This window comes from Oncorhynchus clarkii, chromosome 4 (assembly GCF_045791955.1).
Source record: "Oncorhynchus clarkii lewisi isolate Uvic-CL-2024 chromosome 4, UVic_Ocla_1.0, whole genome shotgun sequence".
NCBI classification, from domain to species: domain Eukaryota; kingdom Metazoa; phylum Chordata; class Actinopteri; order Salmoniformes; family Salmonidae; genus Oncorhynchus; species Oncorhynchus clarkii.
The window spans coordinates 21,528,329-21,552,061 of NC_092150.1; the positions used below are offsets into that span (position 1 = coordinate 21,528,329).

General features: G+C 42.7%; 1 protein-coding gene and 6 non-coding genes across 7 annotated transcripts in view; 6 read left to right on the plus strand and 1 right to left on the minus strand.

Moving 5' to 3' along the window:
• LOC139406593 (pleckstrin homology domain containing, family B (evectins) member 2) overlaps positions 1-12,343 on the minus strand; it is a 61,210-nt gene extending 48,867 nt beyond the window's left edge. Inside the window, exon 1 of the mRNA XM_071149356.1 lies at positions 12,338-12,343. The gene's annotated coding sequence lies outside the window, so the exon portion shown is untranslated. The remainder of the gene's footprint in view (positions 1-12,337) is intronic.
• Positions 12,344-14,462: 2,119 nt separating this feature from the next.
• trnag-gcc (transfer RNA glycine (anticodon GCC)) lies at positions 14,463-14,533 on the plus strand. The gene has a single exon. It is a non-coding gene; the product is annotated as a tRNA-Gly (tRNA).
• A 479-nt stretch (positions 14,534-15,012) lies between these two features.
• trnad-guc (transfer RNA aspartic acid (anticodon GUC)) lies at positions 15,013-15,084 on the plus strand. Its single transcript has one exon. It is a non-coding gene; the product is annotated as a tRNA-Asp (tRNA).
• Positions 15,085-16,650: 1,566 nt separating this feature from the next.
• trnad-guc (transfer RNA aspartic acid (anticodon GUC)) lies at positions 16,651-16,722 on the plus strand. Its single transcript has one exon. It is a non-coding gene; the product is annotated as a tRNA-Asp (tRNA).
• A 1,566-nt stretch (positions 16,723-18,288) lies between these two features.
• Positions 18,289-18,360, plus strand: trnad-guc (transfer RNA aspartic acid (anticodon GUC)). Its single transcript has one exon. It is a non-coding gene; the product is annotated as a tRNA-Asp (tRNA).
• A 4,217-nt stretch (positions 18,361-22,577) lies between these two features.
• On the plus strand, positions 22,578-22,650 carry trnav-aac (transfer RNA valine (anticodon AAC)). The gene has a single exon. It is a non-coding gene; the product is annotated as a tRNA-Val (tRNA).
• A 618-nt stretch (positions 22,651-23,268) lies between these two features.
• On the plus strand, positions 23,269-23,341 carry trnav-cac (transfer RNA valine (anticodon CAC)). The gene has a single exon. It is a non-coding gene; the product is annotated as a tRNA-Val (tRNA).
• The last annotated feature ends 392 nt before the right edge of the window (positions 23,342-23,733 follow it).

The following is a 23,733-nucleotide window of genomic DNA, read 5'->3' on the forward strand; positions in this document are numbered from 1 at the left end:
CTTCCAGGAGACCCGGGCCAGGTTGATTAGAAAGGCCTGCTTGCAGAAGTGTTTTAGGGAGCGCACATTTTTATAAAACACACAGTCAAAATCAATGTGCCTATTCGTAGGCTATATCTCAGGCCTAAGCGAGCATGCACCTGGCCACACTAGGCCTCAGAACACGAGCAATGTCCACACAAAGTCAATGATGGATGGATGGATGGATGGACATTTTCTAAAACCAAACATTTCAGAAATGTACATGCACTTTGCTTGGAGTAAAGCTATCATTCCTGTATCAATTATAGATCAAATGTATTTGCAACTCACCAAGGGTCAAATGGTTAAAAAAAATAAAATAAAAATAGTCAAAGACTCCAGTCACCCAAGTCATAGACTGTTCTCTGTGCTACCGCTCAGCAAGTGGACACACTTACTGACAAGTTGTGGCTGCTCTGCGTGATGTATTGTTGTCTATGCATTCTTGCCCTTTGTGCTGTTGTACCATGTTTTGTGCTGCTACCATGTTGTTGTCATGTTGTGTTGCTACCAAGGTGTGTTGTAATGTTGTTGTTTTTTTAAAAATCCCAGCCCCTCCCCACAGGAGTCCTTTTGCCTTTTGGTAGGCCCTCATTGTAAATAAGAATTTGCTTTTAACTGACTTGCCTTGTTAAATAAAGGCTAAATAAATAAAACATAAAAGTGGTACTGGAGCACCAAGTCTAGGACCAAATGGCTCCTTTAGAGCTTCTACCCCCAAGTCATATGACTGCTGAACAATTAATCAAATGGCCACACAGACTATTTACATTGACCCCCCCCCCCCCTCCCCATCTATAAATAGTCACTTTCCCCCTACTTTCATGTACAAATTACCTCGACTAACCTGTACCCCTGCACACTGAATCGGTACCGGTACTGTTATATAAATATTCATACACATAGCTCATATAAACAAAGACATTCTGTCGTAAGAACACATACACCCAGCCATAAGACTGACCCCCTCTTCCTTATATAAACACACATCTCATCTCCCTCTAACTGGCCGGTCCCAAGAGCAAAGAACTTTTGCTGTGCACCAATGGGGCCCGCTCTGGCTAGAGCAAGGCCCGCCTCCAACCCTCCGACCAGTCAAGAAGACCGAAACGACAAGACTCCACCTACTTTATTCTATGTATAAAAATGAATGTAACCGTAGTATAAGGCCTCTTTTTCACCTGGCTCCTTGCCGAGTTATGTGAACTAGGTCCGTGCACGTAAAACTGCGGGACAAGATATCTCTGACTCATTAAAACTGTCTTTTGTTACAACTGAAATCCACTCTGTCCAGCGTCCGTGATTTGGTCTCAACTCTCCAGTATTTGAACACTAACAGAACTTGGTAGCAGAGGATGGTTATTCTTGAATTCGATCTATTATAAGTTAGTGTGAGAGGACGAGACTGATCACGGCTAAAAAATCAGACGGAAGAGTGACTTCCCCAGCCATTCATCTTGCCTCAGGAAATCTGATCGGAGCGCTCTATATAAGGTGAGCAGAGCCCGTTATATCGAAATCTGCATATTGTATTATAGCCTAAACCAAATTTTGATCAGAAAGTACTGGGCGTGAGTATGAATCGGTGCCCACATTTTTTACATAAGAACCTAAGACATTGATTAAAGATATCTTGTTTTGTAAAAAAAAAAAAAAAAAAAAAAATTATATATATATATATATATATATATATATATATATATATATATATATTCTTATTAATGGGCCTATACTCAGTTATTTTAATAGGAATGTGTGAATTGTGATTGACCAATGTGTTAAATTCCTCCAGGGACCCTATTTGTTCTGAAATCTGCATAGAAAACTGTCCTAATTATATATGTATTGGGTTGTGTATAGAGGTGACGTTAAATAGTGGCTGTGTTTTAACACGTAAAGGACACAATTATGGATGTTGGAAATTCAATGAGAATTTCATACGAATGAATGAATGATAGATGAACCGAATCTGCAAGTAAAAATGTCCTATTTCGATACGTTCTGTACTATCGAATAAGGTCTTGTGGAGGTGTGGTTATAGTTGAATTATAGATGAACCGAATCTGCAAGTAAAAATGTCCTATTTTGATACATTCTGTACTATCGAATAAGGTCTTGTGGAGGTGTGGTTAGAGTTGAATGATAGATGAACCGGATCTGCAAGTAAAATCTCCTGTTGATACATATAACATCGAATAGGTCTTGTGGAGGTGTGGTTGGATTGAATGAATCTGCATGAAAAATGCCCTATTAAAAAAGCTGTGTATTATTTAATAGGTTTTGTAAGAGGTGTAGTCGAGTAGATACAGGATATGTACGTTTGGCGTTCCACAAGACAGAGATCGGGAATGAGGTGGCTATTGCACATCAAACAATAAACATAATATGAACCAGAGTTGACATTCCATGATTTGGAGATGGGGGAAATTAAATTGAAAGAAACGTTTGTCGCGGAGTAGGTTGGGATACGTAACTGGGCTATTAGGCACACGTGCTGATAGACAAAGCCACCTTAGTATCGAATGGCCGTGCAACTTTGATTGACAGCAGCCGGGCTGGAATACTGATTTTCGTTTTTTTTCATTCCTGTTGATATTGCCTAAAGTTTAAAATTATTCTGACAATTGCTATAGAATCGCTGGAATTTACTGATATAAGTTCATAAAGGAACTTACTGAATTGTTTCTGGAAAGTATTTAAATAAGCCGCCGAGCTTAGTACAGACTTTGTTTTACAGACGCTAAAAGCTACACACTGATTTTGGGGCTTTTCTATTCTATCCATATTTCCTAAATATATAGAATTATTCTGACAATTGCTATAGAATCGCTCAAATTTACTGATATAAGTTCATAAAGGAATTTACTGAATTGTTTACAGAAAGTATTTAAATAATTCACTGAACAACTCTTAGTTGTCTAGAAATTCTATCTATATTTCCTAAAGAGCTAGAATTACTCTGAAAATTGTTATAGAACCGCATATATTCACTGATATATTGTTCCAAAAGGAAATCGCCGAATCATTTCTAGAAAATACCTAAACGAATCGCTGAACAAATTCAAATAAAATACCGGAGAAATACACACGTGGCGGGCGTCACATACTGATAACCCCCTTTGTATGCGAGGGTGGGGGTGGAAGAGATAAGCAATTGCCAGTACAGCAGTACATCCCTGGTCTCGACCAGGGACAGGCTAAGCATACAACGATAGAAATAAACACCACATAGTAAGGATTGAATATACCTAAATAACGCATTATACACATTATCAGACGAACTAGATAAAATGTCTGCAGCTACCACGCCCAAACTAAAATTCAATTAATATTTAGATCAGAGTATGATTGATAGAGCGGGAGGTAAAGAACAGTATGGGAAAGTGGAGAAAGTGTGGAAAGGATTACGGATAAGATGGACACAAGCAGGTTATTTTAGCGGAGGACCACCTACAGGGGGGAAACTCCAAGATATGCAGACAGAATTAGAGGACGCAGTAGAGCATGCAAAAGCGAGTGAGGCGGAGAGAAACAAGATACACAGGTTCAAAAAAGTAGGTACAAGAGAGAGAGAGAGAGCGGATGGGGAGCTCAAGATAGGTACATGGGCCATACAGGAGAGTAGGAGGGTACTACCAAAAAACACACCAGACATGATGTGCGTGGCTATTGTGGCGTCGGGGGATGTTAAAGCTCCGCCTGAGAACTTGCCCACGGCTCCCCCTGTGGCCGTTTCTCCCTCACTATATCCACAATTGACAATGGAGGCAGTTCAACCCCCGCCATACTCAAAGGGACAAAATCACCGGAGCCCGTCACACAACCCATTCCTGCCCAGGGCACCTCCCACAATACAGGCTCCAGTTCTGAGAATAGACCAAGGGGAGTTAAAAGGGGAAATTACCCTGGGGATAACGGCTGGCCATATGGTATGTGAACAGTTCGAAACTGGGATTCCAGGAGCAGGAGACCTCCCCCAGGAACGGAGGCCGCAATGCTCCTCTGTGAACTCTCTCACCTCTGAAACCAGAGGACACCTACAAACAAGATTAGATTCAAACCAATTCTATCAGACGGATAGGGAGGACTGTCATCAGAACATGGATATCGAAAACGAAGAAGAAATTGACATGGTGCTCACCCCAGCTCCGATGGGAGCTCCAAACGTGACTAAGATGCAGGAGCTGCTGAAATCATCAATAGCTCGAGCTAAGGAACTCAGGGAGCTAATAGCTAACCAAGATAACAACAGAGAGGGAGCCTACCGTGTGGAAGGCATAATGAGAGGAACAGTAACCAAAGTTACCGAATCAATGGGGTCCGAAACACTCCGTCGGTCCTCCAGAATTGCTGATAGAATAGAGCGAGAGCAGGAGATGGCAGGACAGTACCCCCTGCGACCGACACCAGGTGATGCACACACTGTGGAGTACCAGCCCTGGAAAATGACTGATTTAACAACACTGATGGGACAGATGCCTAGCCTACATGGAGGAGCTTCAGCGTGGCTACTTCAACTGCAGACACTTACGTCAGGCCTGCAACTCTGCCTAGGAGACATGAAAGCACTTCTAGCAAGAGCCCTCGACCACGGAACCATGGAGGCCCTCATGACAGCAGCTGACCTTGGATGGCGGGCCCCAACACTGCCCATAGACCACTTCCGTACCAGATTATGGGAAGTTCTACGGAGAGCATACCCTACAGAAAGAAACCATGCCACCTTATCCTCCTTTACAATCAACCCAGGTGAGCAACCTGCAGCATACCTGGACAGGGCTAAGACCACATGGAGATCGGTCCACGAAGAACCATTCGATCACACTGATACCACACTCAGCATGTGGAAGGAAATGGTGGTCAACGGGTGTCCTGGAGATGTTAAAACCAAACTCAGAGGAACGGTAGGGTTGATTGCACTTCCTCTGACCCAATTCAATACGCATGTGCACCACCATGTGACCCAGCACAACAAGGAAAGAGGGGGTGCTGAGAGCCAGGTGCAGTCCCTCCAGGTACAACTCCTGAAACTCCAATTGAAGGAAGCACAACAAGGAGAAAAACCTAAGAAACAGATGGTGGCGGAAGAAACGAAGGAGCCGGGAACCAAAACAGACATCTCCCAAATAGTGGCCCAGACTGTCTCTCAGATGATCCAACAGCAGGCAGCCTCACTCACGGCCACTAGGGGGGCCCAACCACCCCAATACCCTCCCCCACAGCAGTTTATCATGCAACAACAACAGCCACAATGGGCTCAACGAGGTTCCTTCACTGGACAACCCAGAAAGGGAAACTACCAGTGTTTTAACTGCGGAATTCCCGGTAATTTTGCCAGAGATTGCATGAAACCACTCTCCCCGCAGCAACAGCAATGGAGAGCAAGAGGAAGTGGGGGAAACCCACCTCTGCAACATCAGCAACCAGGACCCACACCCATGCATCAGCAACAGCCAGCATACAACCACCCAGAATCTAGCCACATGCAGCAGGAGCAGCAAGATTACAACCAACCCTCCCACTTCAACACCTGATCACCCAGTAAGAATGATGAGGATGCTGAAGAAGTGTACTGGCTAAAATGCCTACCCACAGGGCCTGCCACCCCTCACATCCAGTTTAAGTTCAACCAACTGAAAGCTCAAATCTACACTCTGCACCCATATAAGACTCCCCAAGCTGAGATCCATTGCACACTCAATGCAACAGAAACTGATGACTGCCTCTACACTGCAGACTGGGACGAAGACATGATGCACCTGACCCCACCTATCAGGTGTTGTACCATTGGGTGTGGCCCAGAGGGGGTGGCAGCACCGGTCATCCTACGATCAAGGAACCTCCATGCACCCCTGGCCTGGACGGCTGAAGCATCAACAGCCATAGCACTCCTGAAAACAGATCTATCAGCGGCAGCAGCTCTGACTGCACCTGACTACAAGAACAAGTTCCATTTGGATGTTTCTGAAAGGGAAGGATTCACCTCATCCGTCCTATTCCAGAAACAAGAGGGGGAGAGAAGGGTCTTGATGTACTACTCTTCAAACTTGACCACATTGAGGTAGGACAGTCAACATGCTCCAGATACGTTGCTGCAGTAGCAAAAGCTATTGAAAAAACAGCTCACCTTGTGATGTCACCCTTCAATCAGCCATCATCCCTCAACCAGCATCGGCCAAATTAGCTGAAATCATCGGATTGACGCAGGTCCTCATCAGAGGAAAAGGAAAGACTGAATATCTATACAGACTCAGCCCATGCCCATGAAGCAGGCCACACTGATGGACCCAGAACTTTTATGAGAAACACATGGCCCCACACACGAAGGCAAACTAAAGACCCTCCAAAAAGGCCTCGCACATCTGGTGGCACCCTCACATAAAAAATATGACTGACTTATTTTATGACAATGATTTATTTTGTGACGAATGCAATGGTTGTGACAGACACAACCCAAAGAAACCATATCGAACACAAATGGGCTCATACTTAATACCTAATGCATGTTTTCAGGATATTAGTATAGACTACACCGACATGGGCCCTGAAAATTTATCTAAAGGCAAACTCTATCTCCTAGTCATAGTAGATAGGTTCTCCAAATGGGTAGAGGCAATACTAACAAAAGGGGAGGATGCTAGGTCAGTCTTTGAGTGGCTACAAACCAAACTAATACCCAGGTATGGCATCCCAAGACAAATCAAATTTGACAAATGGCTTACATTTAACAAACACCTGAGACAGGTGGAAGAAAGATTTGGCATAACCCACAGATTTGGATCTGTGTACAGGCCCCAATCCCAAAATCTGGTGGAACGTCAAACCAAAAGCAAAAGCTAAGATAGCTAAAGGGCGGCAGGGTAGCCTAGTGGTTAGAGCGTTGGACTAGTAACCGGAAGGTTGCGAGTTCAAACCCCCGAGCCGACAAGGTACAAATCTGTCGTTCTGCCCCTGAACAGGCAGTTAACCCACTGTTCCCAGGCCGTCATTGAAAATAAGAATTTGTTCTTAACTGACTTGCCTGGCTAAATAAAGGTAAAAAAAAAAAAAAAAAAAAAAAAAAAAAAAAAAAAAATGTGCCTCATGGGATAATGACAGGTAGAGTCATGCATGGTCCACCAAGGGAGGGAGGTCATATGCCCGCCCTTGATGTACAACAAATTGTAATGTCTAATTATGTGAAAAAACTGACGGTTCTCTCTGCAGCACTCTCTACCCAGGTTCACAAGGTCCAGGAGGGGGAGCTGCCGGGGGACACGCCACTACTGAAGGTAAAGGTTGGTGACTGGGTGAGGGTTACAGTCCACAAGAGAAAGTGGCTGGAACCCAGGTGGACTGGACCGTACGAAGTGAAGGATGTTACTTCACACTCAGTCCAGGTCAAAGGTAAATCAGGCACACCTTGGCACCGCCTTACACATTGCACCCCAGCCCCAATTCCTTCTAGAACACTGACTGAAGTCAGAGCTGATTTGAGCGGCCTAAATTCGATTCCAAATGAAGACACTCCTTCCTCAGGTGATGCGGCATCAAACTCTGCCTCCCCTGAGAAGGGAACCTCGCCCAGTTAGAGGGAAATTTCTCCCTCTCTGGGTGAGGCTGGGGATATCTGGTCCCTTATTTGTGATATTCCTACTGATATTTGGAGTAACCCTAGGACTTTCACATGGTTAATTGAACAACTATTTCACCCTGCCACATCACGTACACCAACCCCTACACATGTCCCTAACTCTTTTCCTGATATCACTCCCTCCAATCAATCCCGTCCCAAACGTAGCACTACACCTACAGACCCACCATGCAAACCAGACAAGGTTAGGAGCACCACCTTATGTATACCCACGATTGCAACCGCCACCTTTCTGCTATAGTTTTCACGTCTAATAGATGTGAAGAGGGGGATTTGTTATATAAATATTCATACACATAGCTCATATAAACAAAGACATTCCGTCGTAAGAACACATACACCCAGCCATAAGACTGACCCCCTCTTCCTTATATAAACACACATCTCATCTCCCTCTAACTGGCCGGTCCCAAGAGCAAAGAACTTTTGCTGTGCACCAATGGGGCCCGCTCTGGCTAGAGCAAGGCCCGCCTCCAACCCTCCGACCAGTCAAGAAGACCGAAACGACAAGACTCCACCTACTTTATTCTATGTATAAAAATGAATGTAACCGTAGTATAAGGCCTCCTTTTCACCTGGCTCCTTGCCGAGTTATGTGAACTAGGTCCGTGCACGTAAAACTGCGGGACAAGATATCTCTGACTCATTAAAACTGTCTTTTGTTACAACTGAAATCCACTCTGTCCAGCGTCCGTGATTTGGTCTCAACTCTCCAGTATGAGCCCATTGGTGTTTGATATGGTTTCTTTGGGTTGTGTCTGTCACAACCATTGCATTCGTCACAAAATAAATCATCGTCATAAAATAAGTCAGTCATATTTTTTATGTGAGGGTGCCACCAGATGTGCGAGGCCTTTTTGGAGGGTCTTTAGTTTGCCTTCGTGTGTGGGGCCATGTGTTTCTCATAAAAGTTCTGGGTCCATCAGTGTGGCCTGCTTCATGGGCATGGGCTGAGTCTGTATAGATATTCAGTCTTTCCTTTTCCTCTGATGAGGACCTGCGTCAATCCGATGATTTCAGCTAATTCGGCCGATGCTGGTTGAGGGATGATGGCTGATTGAAGGGTGACATCACGAGGTGAGCTGTTTTTTCAATAGCTTTTGCTACTGCAGCAACGTATCTGGAGCATGTTGACTGTCCTACCTCAATGTGGTCAAGTTTGAAGAGTAGTACATCAAGACCCTTCTCTCCCCCTCTTGTTTCTGGAATAGGACGGATGAGGTGAATCCTTCCCTTTCAGAAACATCCAAATGGAACTTGTTCTTGTAGTCAGGTGCAGTCAGAGCTGCTGCCGCTGATAGATCTGTTTTCAGGAGTGCTATGGCTGTTGATGCTTCAGCCGTCCAGGCCAGGGGTGCATGGAGGTTCCTTGATCGTAGGATGACCGGTGCTGCCACCCCCTCTGGGCCACACCCAATGGTACAACACCTGATAGGTGGGGTCAGGTGCATCATGTCTTCGTCCCAGTCTGCAGTGTAGAGGCAGTCATCAGTTTCTGTTGCATTGAGTGTGCAATGGATCTCAGCTTGGGGAGTCTTATATGGGTGCAGAGTGTAGATTTGAGCTTTCAGTTGGTTGAACTTAAACTGGATGTGAGGGGTGGCAGGCCCTGTGGGTAGGCATTTTAGCCAGTACACTTCTTGGGCTTCAGACAGTGTGGTCATCGGCAGGAGTGGCATCCTCATCATTCTTACTGGGTGATCAGGTGTTGAAGTGGGAGGGTTGGTTGTAATCTTGCTGCTCCTGCTGCATGTGGCTAGATTCTGGGTGGTTGTATGCTGGCTGTTGCTGATGCATGGGTGTGGGTCCTGGTTGCTGATGTTGCAGAGGTGGGTTTCCCCCACTTCCTCTTGCTCTCCATTGCTGTTGCTGCGGGGAGAGTGGTTTCATGCAATCTCTGGCAAAATGACCGGTAATTCCGCAGTTAAAACACTGGTAGTTTCCCCCTCTGTGTTGTCCAGTGTAGGGACCCCGTCGAGCCCATACTGGGTGTTGTTGTTGCAGGATATACTGCTGTGGGGGAGGGTATTGGGGTGGTTGGGCCCCCCTAGTGGCCGTGAGTGAGGCTGCCTGCTGTTGGATCATCTGAGCGACAGTCTGGGCCACTATTTGGGAGATGTCTGTTTTGGTTCCCGGCTCCTTCGTTTCTTCCGCCACCATCTGTTTCTTAGGTTTTTCTCCTTGTTGTGCTTCCTTCAATTGGAGTTTCAGGAGTTGTACCTGGAGGGACTGCACCTGGCTCTCAGCACCCCCTCTTTCCTTGTTGTGCTGGGTCACATGGTGGTGCACATGCGTATTGAATTGGGTCAGAGGAAGTGCAATCAACCCTACCGTTCCTCTGAGTTTGGTTTTAACATCTCCAGGACACCCGTTGACCACCATTTCCTTCCACATGCTGAGTGTGGTATCAGTGTGATCGAATGGTTCTTCGTGGACCGATCTCCATGTGGTCTTAGCCCTGTCCAGGTATGCTGCAGGTTGCTCACCTGGGTTGTTTGTGAAGGAGGATAAGGTGGCATGGTTTCTTTCTGTAGGGTATGCTCTCCGTAGAACTTCCCATAATCTGGTACGGAAGTGGTCTATGGGCAGTGTTGGGGCCCGCCATCCAAGGTCAGCTGCTGTCATGAGGGCCTCCATGGTTCCGTGGTCGGTGGCTCTTGCTAGAAGTGCTTTCATGTCTCCTAGGCAGAGTTGCAGGCCTGACGTAAGTGTCTGCAGTTGAAGTAGCCACGCTGAAGCTCCTCCATGTAGGCTAGGCATCTGTCCCATCAGTGTTGTTAAATCAGTCATTTTCCAGGGCTGGTACTCCACAGTGTGTGCATCACCTGGTGTCGGTCGCAGGGGGTACTGTCCTGCCATCTCCTGCTCTCGCTCTCTTCTATCAGCAATTCTGGAGGACCGACGGAGTGTTTCGGACCCCATTGATTCGGTAACTTTGGTTACTGTTCCTCTCATTATGCCTTCCACACGGTAGGCTCCCTCTCTGTTGTTATCTTGGTTAGCTATTAGCTCCCTGAGTTCCTTAGCTCGAGCTATTGATGATTTCAGCAGCTCCTGCATCTTAGTCACGTTTGGAGCTCCCATCGGAGCTGGGGTGAGCACCATGTCAATTTCTTCTTCGTTTTCGATATCCATGTTCTGATGACAGCCCTCCCTATCCGTCTGATAGAAGTGGTTTGAATCTAATCTTGTTTGTAGGTGTCCTCTGGTTTCAGAGGTGAGAGAGTTCACAGAGGAGCATTGCGGCCTCCGTTCCTGGGGGAGGTCTCCTGCTCCTGGAATCCCAGTTTCGAACTGTTCACATACCATATGGCCAGCCGTTATCCCCAGGGTAATTTCCCCTTTTAACTCCCCTTGGTCTATTCTCAGAACTGGAGCCTGTATTGTGGGAGGTGCCCTGGGCAGGAATGGGTTGTGTGACGGGCTCCGGTGATTTTGTCCCTTTGAGTATGGCTGGGGCTGAACTGCCTCCATTGTCGATTGTGGATATAGTGAGGGAGAAACGGCCACAGGGGGAGCGGTGGGCAAGTTCTCAGGCGGAGCTTTAACATCCCCCGACGCCACAATAGCCACGCACATCATGTCTGGTGTGTTTTTCGGTAGCACCCTCCTACTCTCCTGTATGGCCCACGTACCTATCTTGAGCTCCCCCTCCGCTCTCTCTCTCTCTCTTGTACCTACTTTTTTGAACCTGTGTATCTTGTTTCTCTCCGCCTCACTCGCTTTTGCATGCTCTACTGCGTCCTCTAATTCTGTCTGCATATCTTGGAGTTTCCCCCCTGTAGGTGGTCCTCCGCTAAAATAACCTGCTTGTGTCCATCTTATCCGTAATCCTTTCCACACTTTCTCCACTTTCCCATACTGTTCTTTACCTCCCGCTCTATCAATCATACTCTGATCTAAATATTCATTGAATTTTAGTTTGGGCGTGGTAGCTGCAGACATTTTATCTAGTTTGTCTGATAATGTGTATAATGCGTTATTTAGGTATATTCAATCCTTACTATGTGGTGTTTATTTCTATCGTTGTATGCTTAGATATACTGCTGTACTGGCAATGGCTTATCTCTTCTACCCCCACCCTCGCATACCAAGGGGGTTATCAGTATGTGACGCCCGCCACGTGTCTGTTTCTCCCGTATTTTATTTGAATTTGTTCAGCGATTCGTTTAGGTATTTTCTAAAAATGATTCGGCGATTTCCTTTTGGAACAATATATCTGAATATATGCGGTTCTATAACAATTTTCAGAGTAATTCTAGCTCTTTAGGAAATATAGATAGAATTTCTAGACAACTAAGAGTTGTTCAGTGAATTATTTAAATACTTTCTAGAAACAATTCAGTAAGTTCCTTTATGAACTTATATCAGTAAATTCCAGCGATTCTATAGCAATTGTCAGAATAATTTAAAACTTTAGGCAATATCAACAGGAATGAAAAAAAACGAAAATCAGTATTCCAGCCCGGCTGCTGTCAATCAAAGTTTTACGGCCATTCGATACTAAGGTGGCTTTGTCTACCAGCACGTGTGCCTAATAGCCCAGTTACGTATCCCAACCTACTCCGCGACAAACGTTTCTTTCAATTTAATTTCCCCCATCTCCAAATCATGGAATGTCAACTCTGGTTCATATTATGTTTATTGTTTGATGTGCAATAGCCACCTCATTCCCGATCTCTGTCTTGTGGAACGCCAAACTTACATATCCTGTATCTACTCGACTACACCTCTTACAAAACCTATTAAATAATACACAGCTTTTTTAATAGGGCATTTTTCATGCAGATTCATTCAATCCAACCACACCTCCACAAGACCTATTCGATGTTATATGTATCAACAGGAGATTTTACTTGCAGATCCGGTTCATCCATAATTCAACTATAACCACACCTCCACAAGACCTTATTCGATAGTATAGAACGTATCAAAAATAGGACATTTTTACTTGCAGATTCGGTTCATCTATAACCAACTATAACCACACCTCCACAAGACCTTATTCGATAGTATAGAACGTATCAAAAATAGGACATTTTTACTTGCAGATTCGGTTCATCTATAACCACACCTCCACAAGACCTTATTCGATAGTACAGAACATTTTTACTTGCAGATTCGGTTCATCTATCATTCATTCATTCGTATGAAATTCTCATTGAATTTCCAACATCCATAATTGTGTCCTTTACGTGTTAAAACACAGCCACTATTTAACGTCACCTCTATACACAACCCAATACATATATAATTAGGACAGTTTTCTATGCAGATTTCAGAACAAATAGGGTCCCTGGAGGAATTTAACACATTGGTCAATCACAATTCACACATTCCTATTAAAATAACTGAGTATAGGCCCATTAATAAGAATATATATATATATTTTTTTACAAAACAAGATATCTTTAATCAATGTCTTAGGTTCTTATGTAAAAAATGTGGGCACCGATTCATACTCACGCCCAGTACTTTCTGATCAAAATTTGGTTTAGGCTATAATACAATATGCAGATTTCGATATAACGGGCTCTGCTCACCTTTATATAGAGCGCTCCGATCAGATTTCCTGAGGCAAGATGAATGGCTGGGGAAGTCACTCTTCCGTCTGATTTTTTTAGCCGTGATCAGTCTCGTCCTCTCACACTAACTTATAATAGATCGAATTCAAGAACAACCAAACTCTGCTACCAATTTGTTAGTGTTCAAATACTGGAGAGTTGAGACCAAATCACGGACGCTGGACAGAGTGGATTTCAGTTGTAACAAAAGACAGTTTTAATGAGTCAGAGATATCTTGTCCCGCAGTTTTACGTGCACGGACCTAGTTCACATAACTCGGCAAGGAGCCAGGTGAAAAAGAGACCTATACAATGGTTACATACATTTTTATACATAGAATAAAGTAGGTGGAGTCTTGTCGTTTCGGTCTTCTTGACTGGTCGGAGGGTTGGAGGCGGGCCTTGCTCTAGCCAGAGCGGGCCCCATTGGTGCACAGCAAAAGTCCTTTGCTCTTGGGACCGGCCAGTTAGAGGGAGATGAGATGTGTGTTTATATAAGGAAGAGGGGGTCAGTCTTATGGCTGGGTGTATGTGTTCTTACGACGGAATGTCTTTGTTTATATGAGCTATGTGTATGAATATTTATATAACATTATGCAACCATTTGGATCAGTCTGGTTCTATTCTCCACAGTTTAGAAGGTCCCGAAAGGGACATTAGCAGGCCACTCATACGGTGTTGGCCTTTTACATTTTTGTATATATTTTTTTCTTTAGGATGTAGCTGGTGTTAAGATAGTAGGCATACTAACTGTATCCTACCTAGGCTACAACAACACAATATAATGAAGAATGTTATTGTTTTCAAGTGAGTACAAAACTCTAGGCTGTAAACTGCAGCCAATAGCCTAAGGCATTTGAATAGCAGCTCAAAAACATGCATATTCACATCGAAATTACTGTATCTTGCCTCACTAATTGGACAACCATTTGCGTCAGTCGTGGGTTTTTTCTCTGCAGCTTAAGCCTACAAGGTCCAGCAGCCACATTAGCAGGACAGTAATATGGTGTATTTTGTCATGATGTATCAGCCAACAAAAACATGATAATACAGGGGTTTCTAGTGGCACGCATATGGATACGTGAGCTCGGAAGAAGTTGTATACATCGTTTCTACGTTACGCTTCCGTGTTTTAAAAGTGTGAATGGGGTAAATGTATTCTTACTACAGCATTTGCTATATAAACGCATCAAATACCGTTTTATGGATCTTATTTATACACCTTGTTTTTGACACGTATATAAGCATTGGTGGTTCAGTGGTAGAATTCTCGCCTGCCACGCGGGAGGCCCGGGTTCGATTCCCGGCCAATGCAACTATATGTTTTGTTTTATTTTCTTTCTATCGGTTCTTCACTCTTTTTTTTTTAGCATGTTTACCCACTCCAATCCCCGCTTTTTAAACATATGTATCATGATATGAACAACTAAGTGTAGGTATAGCTAGCTAGTATTTTTGATACTATTATAAAACTCGACAACTGATAAAGCCAGTTCTTTCCCTTCTTACCTAAACAAAACTCTAGGCTAGGACTGGGAAACTGGTCAGAATTGAAGGAATGATGGATGGCGCTAAATACAGGGAAATTCTTGAGGGAAACCTGTTTCAGTCTCGAGTGATTTAAGGGGAAACATTTAAATGTGTTGGAATGGCCTAGTCAAAGCCCAGACCTCAATCCAATTGAGAATTTGTGGTATGACTTAAAAGTTACTTGAGGTACAGTCATACATCGTATCACGTGCAGACAATAATTTAGGGCAAGTTTTATAAAAAACATTGTTGATATTTCTTCAGTCCTCGTTAGTATAGTGGTCAGTATCCCCGCCTGTCACGCGGGAGACCGGGGTTCAATTCCCCGACGGGGAGGAAGATTATTTTCTTAACTTCTTAACTGATTTGTAACTGAGACCTGAAATATCACCATTTTATTGGGATAGACATTTGTGTACATTATCCTCTTAAGGATCGTACCCTTTTTTTCAATTTTCACCTAAAATGACATCTAACCGACTGTAGCTCAGGACCTGAAGCAAGGATATGCATATTATTGATACAATTTGAAAGGAAACACTTTGAAGTTTGTGGAAATGTGAAATTAATGTAGGATAATATAACACTTCAGATGTGGTAAAAGACAAAAAAAATCAGATAGGAGTCTAGGTGTAATGTAGATTTTGGCCAGCAGATGGCAGCAGTGTGTGCACATTTTCAGACTAAGCCAGTGAAGAATTACATTATTGCCAGGATTTTGCCCAAATGTGCCGATTTGGTAATTTGATACATTTTAAAGTACATAACTATAGAGAACATACAGAAATGCCATGGTAATTAAACATTTAATTTGACACACTCCCAGGAATGTCATACATGATCGATCATTAGCTTATACACTTACTTTCACTCATAGAGAAACTTGTTGTCCAAACCTACAATAGCACAGCTGTAATGGAATGTATCTGCTATTTTTATTTACAGCTATAGTGCCTAGCAAAATTATTCATCCCCCTTGGCGTTTTTCCTATTTTGTTGCATTTCATGTAATGGACATACACAAAATAGTCCAAATTGGTGAGGTGAAATGAAAAAAATATACTTGTTTTAAAAAACTCTCAAAAGAAAACTGAAAAGTTGTGCGTGCATATGTATTCACCCCCTTTGCTATGAAGCCCCTAAATAAGATCAGGTGCAACCAATTACCATCAGAAGTCACATAATTAGCCCACACAGGTGGGCTTTAGTTAAGTGTCACATGATCTGACACATGATCACAGTGTACATATACACCTGTTCTGAAAGGCCCCAGAGTCTGCAACACTATTAAGCAAGGGGTACCACCAAGCAAGTGGCACAATGAAGACCAAGGAGTCTGCCATACAGGTCAGGGACAAAGTTGTGGCGGAGTACAGATCAGGGTTGGGTTATAAAAAATATATATACGAAACTTTTAACATACTCTGGTACTCTGGTAAGATGAGACTAAAATGTAGCTTTTTGTCCATCAAGGAAAACACTATGTCTGGCACAAACCCAACACCTGTCATCACCCCGAGAACACCATGCTTCACTGTGGGGATGGTATTCTCTGGATGATGAGGTGTTGGGTTTGCGCCAGACATAGCGTCATGCTGTGTGGATGTTTTTAATCGGCAGGGACTGGGAAACTGGTCAGAATTGAAGGAATGATGGATGGCGCTAAATACAGGGAAATTCTTGAGGGAAACCTGTTTCAGTCTCGAGTGATTTAAGGGGAAACATTTAAATGTGTTGGAATGGCCTAGTCAAAGCCCAGACCTCAATCCAATTGAGAATTTGTGGTATGACTTAAAGATTGCTGTCAGTAAAAAGTTACTTGAGGTACAGTCATACATCGTATCACGTGCAGACAATAATTTAGGGCAAGTTTTATAAAAAACATTGTTGATATTTCTTCAGTCCTCGTTAGTATAGTGGTCAGTATCCCCGCCTGTCACGCGGGAGACCGGGGTTCAATTCCCCGACGGGGAGGAAGATTATTTTCTTAACTTCTTAACTGATTTGTAACTGAGACCTGAAATATCACCATTTTATTGGGATAGACATTTGTGTACATTATCCTCTTAAGGATCGTACCCTTTTTTTCAATTTTCACCTAAAATGACATCTAACCGACTGTAGCTCAGGACCTGAAGCAAGGATATGCATATTATTGATACAATTTGAAAGGAAACACTTTGAAGTTTGTGGAAATGTGAAATTAATGTAGGATAATATAACACTTCAGATGTGGTAAAAGACAAAAAAAATCAGATAGGAGTCTAGGTGTAATGTAGATTTTGGCCAGCAGATGGCAGCAGTGTGTGCACATTTTCAGACTAAGCCAGTGAAGAATTACATTATTGCCAGGATTTTGCCCAAATGTGCCGATTTGGTAATTTGATACATTTTAAAGTACATAACTATAGAGAACATACAGAAATGCCATGGTAATTAAACATTTAATTTGACACACTCCCAGGAATGTCATACATGATCGATCATTAGCTTATACACTTACTTTCACTCATAGAGAAACTTGTTGTCCAAACCTACAATAGCACAGCTGTAATGGAATGTATCTGCTATTTTTATTTACAGCTATAGTGCCTAGCAAAATTATTCATCCCCCTTGGCGTTTTTCCTATTTTGTTGCATTTCATGTAATGGACATACACAAAATAGTCCAAATTGGTGAGGTGAAATGAAAAAAATATACTTGTTTTAAAAAACTCTCAAAAGAAAACTGAAAAGTTGTGCGTGCATATGTATTCACCCCCTTTGCTATGAAGCCCCTAAATAAGATCAGGTGCAACCAATTACCATCAGAAGTCACATAATTAGCCCACACAGGTGGGCTTTAGTTAAGTGTCACATGATCTGACACATGATCACAGTGTACATATACACCTGTTCTGAAAGGCCCCAGAGTCTGCAACACTATTAAGCAAGGGGTACCACCAAGCAAGTGGCACAATGAAGACCAAGGAGTCTGCCATACAGGTCAGGGACAAAGTTGTGGCGGAGTACAGATCAGGGTTGGGTTATAAAAAATATATATACGAAACTTTTAACATACTCTGGTACTCTGGTAAGATGAGACTAAAATTTAGCTTTTTGTCCATCAAGGAAAACACTATGTCTGGCACAAACCCAACACCTGTCATCACCCCGAGAACACCATGCTTCACTGTGGGGATGGTATTCTCTGGATGATGAGGTGTTGGGTTTGCGCCAGACATAGCGTCATGCTGTGTGGATGTTTTTAATCGGCAGGGACTGGGAAACTGGTCAGAATTGAAGGAATGATGGATGGCGCTAAATACAGGGAAATTCTTGAGGGAAACCTGTTTCAGTCTCGAGTGATTTAAGGGGAAACATTTAAATGTGTTGGAATGGCCTAGTCAAAGCCCAGACCTCAATCCAATTGAGAATTTGTGGTATGACTTAAAGATTGCTGTCAGTAAAAAGTTACTTGAGGTACAGTCATACATCGTATCACGTGCAGACAATAATTTAGGGCAAGTTTTATAAAAAACATTGTTGATATTTCTTCAGTCCTCGTTAGTATAGTGGTCAGTATCCCCGCCTGTCACGCGGGAGACCGGGGTTCAATTCCCCGACGGGGAGGAAGATTATTTTCTTAACTTCTTAACTGATTTGTAACTGAGACCTGAAATATCACCATTTTATTGGGATAGACATTTGTGTACATTATCCTCTTAAGGATCGTACCCTTTTTTTCAATTTTCACCTAAAATGACATCTAACCGACTGTAGCTCAGGACCTGAAGCAAGGATATGCATATTATTGATACAATTTGAAAGGAAACACTTTGAAGTTTGTGGAAATGTGAAATTAATGTAGGATAATATAACACTTCAGATGTGGTAAAAGACAAAAAAAATCAGATAGGAGTCTAGGTGTAATGTAGATTTTGGCCAGCAGATGGCAGCAGTGTGTGCACATTTTCAGACTAAGCCAGTGAAGAATTACATTATTGCCAGGATTTTGCCCAAATGTGCCGATTTGGTAATTTGATACATTTTAAAGTACATAACTATAGAGAACATACAGAAATGCCATGGTAATTAAACATTTAATTTGACACACTCCCAGGAATGTCATACATGATCGATCATTAGCTTATACACTTACTTTCACTCATAGAGAAACTTGTTGTCCAAACCTACAATAGCACAGCTGTAATGGAATGTATCTGCTATTTTTATTTACAGCTATAGTGCCTAGCAAAATTATTCATCCCCCTTGGCGTTTTTCCTATTTTGTTGCATTTCATGTAATGGACATACACAAAATAGTCCAAATTGGTGAGGTGAAATGAAAAAAATATACTTGTTTTAAAAAACTCTCAAAAGAAAACTGAAAAGTTGTGCGTGCATATGTATTCACCCCCTTTGCTATGAAGCCCCTAAATAAGATCAGGTGCAACCAATTACCATCAGAAGTCACATAATTAGCCCACACAGGTGGGCTTTAGTTAAGTGTCACATGATCTGACACATGATCACAGTGTACATATACACCTGTTCTGAAAGGCCCCAGAGTCTGCAACACTATTAAGCAAGGGGTACCACCAAGCAAGTGGCACAATGAAGACCAAGGAGTCTGCCATACAGGTCAGGGACAAAGTTGTGGCGGAGTACAGATCAGGGTTGGGTTATAAAAAATATATATACGAAACTTTTAACATACTCTGGTACTCTGGTAAGATGAGACTAAAATTTAGCTTTTTGTCCATCAAGGAAAACACTATGTCTGGCACAAACCCAACACCTGTCATCACCCCGAGAACACCATGCTTCACTGTGGGGATGGTATTCTCTGGATGATGAGGTGTTGGGTTTGCGCCAGACATAGCGTCATGCTGTGTGGATGTTTTTAATCGGCAGGGACTGGGAAACTGGTCAGAATTGAAGGAATGATGGATGGCGCTAAATACAGGGAAATTCTTGAGGGAAACCTGTTTCAGTCTCGAGTGATTTAAGGGGAAACATTTAAATGTGTTGGAATGGCCTAGTCAAAGCCCAGACCTCAATCCAATTGAGAATCTGTGGTATGACTTAAAGATTGCTGTACACCAGCAGAACCCATCCAACTTGAAGGAGCTGGAGCAGTTTTGCCTTGAAGAATGGGCAAAAATCACAGTGGCTAGATATGTCAAGCTTATAGAGAGTTGCAGCTGTAATTGGGTGAATACTTTCGCAAGCCACTGTAAATCCCCCCATGTTCCCTGTTTTAAGAGATGATGACTACTCCCCTCCTACCATTGTCAACTTTCTCCTGACATGAATTGAAGCCACAACGTGTCATGTGCCCGCTCATCCACTGGCACGTTGAATGTTTCCCTTCCAAGCACTGTGAGTACCCCTATCAATTGTTTTTCATTACTGCATGTAGACTCGATCACATACACAATCACATTATTACACATCCAAGATTTTACTCCTTGCTTGGACAAACTAATTCTTAGCCATTTTGTCTAAATGTGTAGTGTCGTGTTATTGTTTTGTCTTCCCTGTAAAATCCTGTCCTGCACTGGTCAAGCCTCTGGTTTATCACCCTATTACTTCGTCTTCCTGTCGAACCATAAAAGATGTAAGGATTGGAGAGGATGAGTCCCTAAATTGGAGTATATATACTTGTGGTGGTGGAAACATGTTTTGTCTAATGCAGCGGTATTGACCCTCTGGGAAGAAATAAACTGGGTTAAGCTATCATAATGTCTGTTTTACTCTGAGAATTAGAACTTAACATGCAATAATATAGCCCTATTTGGTAAAAGACTAAGTCTATCTTCTGTATACCACCCCTACCTTGTCACAACACAACTGATTGGCTCAAACGCATTAAGAAGGAAAGAAATTCCACAACTTAACTTTTAACAAGGCACACCTGTTAATTGAAATGCATTCCAGGTGACTACCTCATGAAGCTGATTGAGAGAATGCCAAGTGTGTGCAAAGTTATCATCAAGGCAAAGGGTGGCTACTTTGAAGAATCTAATTAGTTTGAACGTGCAGACTGGCACTAAGAACAGAACAGCGGGAACGTTTCCTAGTCAACACTATTTCAGCACCGTTTCACGCTGCTCTGTGACAAGCATGGAGAAAGGAAAATGTTCAATTATATTTCATGATATTCTTAAAATGTATGTGTTGACTGAATATAAGCCAGTGATGTCTGCTAAATAATCAAGTTAGAGGATAGGGGATAAAGAATCAACCTTCAACCTCGGTTTCATGGGCTTTCCCTCTTTTAGTGGCCAGGTCAATATCACTAAAAGTGTTCTTTTTTTGTCCTCAAGATAAATCATTCAAAATTATATATAAAAAAATATACACTGGATACATTTTCAAAATTATCCTTGTGTGTATGCCTTCATGATCATTGAAGCATAATGACATAGACTTCAATGTACATTTTATACGTTTTAGACTATTTTATTTCAGTGGAAGAGGCCATTTTTCAATGTCCCAAGTGCTTCTCAATTTTTTATTTTTTTATTTTTATTTCACCTTTATTTAACCAGGTAGGCTAGTTGAGAACAAGTTCTCATTTGCAACTGCGACCTGGCCAAGATAAAGCATAGCAGTGTGAACAGACAACACAGAGTTACACATGGAGTAAACAATTAACAAGTCAATAACACAGTAGAAAAAAAGGAGAGTCTATATACATTGTGTGCAAAAGGCATGAGGAGGTAGGCGAATAATTACAATTTTGCAGATTAACACTGGAGTGATAAATGATCAGATGGTCATGTACAGGTAGAGATATTGGTGTGCAGGTGGGTGTTGCCATCGTGACCAGTGAACGGAGCTTTAAGGCGGAGCTTTACCTAGCATGGACTTGTAGATGACCTGGAGCCAGTGGGTCTGGCGACGAATATGTAGCGAGGGCCAGCCGACTAGAGCATACAGGTCGCAGTGGTGGGTGGTATAAGGTGCTTTAGTGACAAAACGGATGGCACTGTGATAAACTGCATCCAGTTTGCTGAGTAGAGTGTTGGAAGCAATTTTGTAGATGACATCGCCGAAGTCGAGGATTGGTAGGATAGTCAGTTTTACTAGAGTAAGTTTGGCGGCGTGAGTGAAGGAGGCTTTTTTTGCGGAATAGAAAGCCGACTCTAGATTAGATTTTCGATTGGAGATGTTTGATATGAGTCTGGAAGGAGAGTTTACAGTCTAGCCAGACACCTAGGTACTTATAGATGTCCACATATTCAAGGTCGGAACCATCCAGGGTGGTTTAACTTTAACAAGAATAATTAGGAATAAAATTATACATTTTAAATGATTTTCTTCATTAAATGTTATCTTATATATAGTCTTTATATTAAATGCTGCATTTATTATAAGAATATCGACTATTTTCTGTACGTCCTCAGTCGTTGACTGGTATTACAACAGCTACCACAATACACAGTAAATGTAGAGAGTTACTATAATCTGGCGGGAGTTGGACAGCACCCGCCAAATAAATTTTGTTTACCCTACCTGGACCTGGGAAGATGCGGAGCAGTCAATTTGCGCGATACGGCTAAGCTAACTTTGTGAGTAGAAATAAGAGACAGTGCGCTCTGACATACGGTTTTATATGAGGTCCTCCCACGCTGTCATGTCACCCATCGACGTGATTTTGTTGTTATTAATGCTCGAACTGCGCGAAGCGCAAGAGATATAATCCATACTTTCAACAGTACTGAAGGTCTAAAAGGTATGAAGTAAATCTTGATACACATAAACTATTGTATGATACTGGGTAGGCTAGTTGAACAGTTTTACATTAGGGTTATTTAGAGTATTCATACTTACTGTGTTCAGTTTCCGTAGTGTAGTGGTTATCACGTTCGCCTAACACGCGAAAGGTCCCCGGTTCGAGACCGGGCGGAAACATTTTTAAAAAAAAGTAAATGGCTATGGCCAATGTCTGAAATTAAACAAATAAATACAGTATTCGTAGGTTGCACATTTTGTCACTATTGTTTTGAACTATTGTTATTTTGTATTTTCAATTGGCGCTCACGAATGAAAAGCTGGTAAAAACGGTTCCAAAAGTCCAAAATTCATAAGAAAATAAAGTCAATAGGCCACATTGTCTTGGGTGCCTGGAGGATGTAATTGCCAGAGAGGGGAATTGTGGGGGTCCCTGGGTTTTGGGGAGAAGAGGCCCCTTTGTATGGGGCTAACCTGTCCCGGTGCAGTGTCACCTTTCTCCCCCTGGGAGAAAGCTGCACCTGGTAAACAACTTCCCCTACCCTCTCCAGGACACTGCAGGGTCCCACCCAGTGACTGTCCAACTTGGGGCATCTGCCTTTTTTCCTTAGAGGGCTGTAGACCCAGACCAGCTCCCCAGCCACAAGTGCCTTCCCGGGGTGTGCACATCGTAGTTCCTCTTCTGCCTTACACCTGCATTCACAACATAAAGAGTAACAGATTATTCAAATAAATGATATGCATGCTGTCAAATCACGTGGTGAGATTCTTTAACTCTATTTCTGGCACCAACTTTCAGTTTCCGTAGTGTAGTGGTTATCACGTTCGCCTCACACGCGAAAGGTCCCCGGTTCGAGACCGGGCGGAAACATGTTTTGCCAAATGGACAAATGACTGAAAATTAACAACGGAGTGGCTGCGGATCCGATTTTTTTCTATGACCCAAAGCTTCTGTGCATGTGCGAATCACGCTATTACTCTTAGAGAACAGGCTACTCTGGCAAATGGTGCTTGTTTTAGAAAGTGAGAACTGAGTCTATGTCTGCAAGATCACATAATGATATTATTCTACATAACATAACCGAATATTACGTTACTGTAAGACAAAAACACACCTACATTTTTCTCTCAAGTGGCCAAAACTCAACCGTTCACACCACTAGGCAAAATACATAGTTTAGCCTACCTATCTGCTCTAAAAAATATTCTTATGGTGGCCAAATCACATTTTTTTTGTCGCAATCCCTTCTAACGTGTCCTTCA